Genomic DNA, 2,826 nt, shown 5'->3' with positions numbered 1-2,826 from the left:
CCAGACATGGTGGGACTATAATAGCTTTAATCCCAGCTACATAGGAGGCTGAGGTGGGAAGATAGATTGAGCCTAGGAGAGCGACGCTGGAGCAAGCCATGATTGAACCACTGCACTCCAGCTTGGGTGATAGAGCAAGACCCTGTCTCTAAAAAACAAAAATACATTAAATTAAACAAGTTAAAGTACTGTAACCCTACAGAAGTTCACTCATTTTAACTTTTTGAAAAGGAACATTCCTAAGAAATCTAAACTATTAGGTATATTAACGGCTGAAAATCAGCATGAATGGCCATGTCTACCACCTTTGATAAGAATATCAGAAAAAAAGATGTCTCCAGTGTACTGTAGAGGATGGTGGGAAAGAAACTATAGAAATATATGTAGAGTACTGTTACTTTATTTCAGAATTCTTTCAATATTTTTATATATGACATATGTATGTAACATTTATGATTTTTAAATATAATTAAAAATAAAGAAAAGAGGCCGGGTGCGGTGGCTCACGCCTGTAATCCCAGCACTTTGGGAGGCCGAGGTGGGCAGATCACAAGGTCGAGAGATCGAGACCATCCTGGCCCACATGGTGAAACTCCGTCTCTACTAAAAATACAAAAATCAGCCAGGCATAGTGGCATGCGCCTGTGGTTCCAGTTACTTGGGAGGCTGAGGTGGAAGAATCACTTAAACCCAGGAGGTGGAAATTGCGCCACTACACTCCTGCCTGGTGACAGCAACACTCCGTCTCAAACCAAAAAAAAAAAAAGGGGGGGGGTATATAACAGTTAACAGACTGCTCAAGAAATTCCAAAGTAAGTGAATTCCCTGAATTATCAATAGCTGTAGAACTGCCTTCTTTTTAATTACTACAATGTTGTCTGATTCACAGAAATGAGAATAACCACTACCATCTCACTGAGTTGTGGTATTAAATGAAATTATCCCTATAAAGTGCTTATATTAGCATTATCTTACATACTAATTTAGTTCTTCCTCTATTGATATGCACCCTTGGTTGTTTTCAAAATTCTGCTCTTACAAACAATGCTTTGTTAGAGAACATGAGCATTTGAAATTCTGATAGATACTGAAGTTTTTCTCCAAGAAGCTTAGACCAATTTATATTCCCATCAACAATGTAAAAGGGCCTGTTATGGCATAGCCTCAACAACATAGTGTAATTACCAAACACTTTCTATTTTTGCCAAGCAAACAGATTTAAAACTCTCACTTTAAGATATATGTTTGTTAAGTGTGGCCCAACATCGTCTCATATGTTTAAATTTGTACTTTTCTGTCAATGATCTGATCCATAATATTTCACTGTTTTCCTATTATTACAGATTTTTTTAACTGATTTGCAAAAATCAACTACTTTGATGCAAATATCTTGCCCAATCTGAGATTTGTTTTCAGAGTTTATGGTGTTTTATGGAATACAGATATTTTTAGGTTTTATATAGTCAATTCACTGATCTTTTTATGTCTAGCTTTCGTATCATGCTCAGGAAAACCTGACATGGTCACTTTATAGATGCATATGTGTTTCTCTATTTTTATTCTGCTCCACTGATCTTTTTGTCTATTCATATACCAGGACCAAAATTTTTAAATTACTATGGTTTTATAATATGTGACTTAAAATTATATTGGGCTAGTCCTCATTATTAGTGGGTATCATACTCTTCTGGCAACTCTTACATGATAAATTTTCCATATGAAATGTCAGAATTTGCTTGCTATGGCTAAAAAAATGATACTCTGCCATTGTTATTTACATTGTGATAAACACACAGAATAGGAAGATCACAAGCCTTTAAATAGTGAGTTTTCCTAGGTGAGCTTTTCAAATTCAAGCCTTCTTTTATGTCCCTTAGTTGCATTTTATTAACGCTTCTTCATGTATATCTGGTGGATTTCTTGTTTATTTCTAGGTATTTTTATAAAATGTTATATTATTTTCAAACGAGAAGACTCTGATTTTTAAGTCTCTCAACATACCACCCAAGTGCTTGCTATAGAGATATAACCCGATAAATTTTTATCATGAAAAGCAGAAAATAAGTGCTGGTGAAGCTGTACAGAAACTGGAAATCTTGTATACTGCTGGTGGGAATGTAAAATGTAAAATGGTGCAACTTTTGTGGAAAACATTACAGCAGTTCCTCAAAAAAATATTAAACAGAATTACCATATGATCCAGCAATTCCACTTATGGGTATACATAAAAGAACTGAAAGCAGAGACTCAAACAGATACTTGCACATTTATGTTCATAGCAGCATTACTGACAATAACTAAAAGTGAAAACAGTCCAAATGTCCATCAATGCAAAAATGTATAAACAAAATGTGGAATATACATACAATGAAATATTATTCAGCTACAAACAGGAGTACATGCTATAATAATGTATGAAACTTGAAGAAATTATACTGAGTGAAATAGGCCAGATGCAAAGGACAAATATTGCATGATTCCACTTACACGAAGTATCTAGAATAGACAAGTTCATAGAGATAGAAAATAAAATAGTGGTTACCAGGATCTGGGGGAAGGGAACGATGGAGAATCAGTATTTAATGGGTACAGAGCTCCAGAATGAAGTGATGAAAAAGTTCTGAAGATGGATAGTGGTGGCAGTTGCACAACAACATGAATATAGATAATGCCACTAAACTACACTTTAAAATGGTTAAAATGGTGAACTTTACATAATCTGTATTTTACTACCATTTTTTAAAAAGGAAAAATATGAATAACATAACATCACAATCAGATATTAACATAGTAGATCTTAAACTCAGATTGTTTAAAGGTGCTATG

At 34.4% G+C, this 2,826-nt stretch overlaps 1 protein-coding gene across 1 annotated transcript in view; it reads right to left on the bottom strand.

Moving 5' to 3' along the window:
• The window catches only part of STAG2 (stromal antigen 2), a 142,758-nt gene that overhangs the window by 48,656 nt on the left and 91,276 nt on the right, over positions 1 to 2,826 (bottom strand). The gene's annotated exons all lie outside the window — the stretch shown is intronic.

The sequence above is a fragment of the Cebus imitator genome, unplaced genomic scaffold (genome assembly GCF_001604975.1).
Source record: "Cebus imitator isolate Cc_AM_T3 unplaced genomic scaffold, Cebus_imitator-1.0 Scaffold232, whole genome shotgun sequence".
NCBI lineage: Eukaryota > Metazoa > Chordata > Mammalia > Primates > Cebidae > Cebus > Cebus imitator.
The sequence above is the reverse complement of the archived record's forward strand: the minus strand, read 5'-3'. Positions and strand labels throughout refer to the sequence as shown.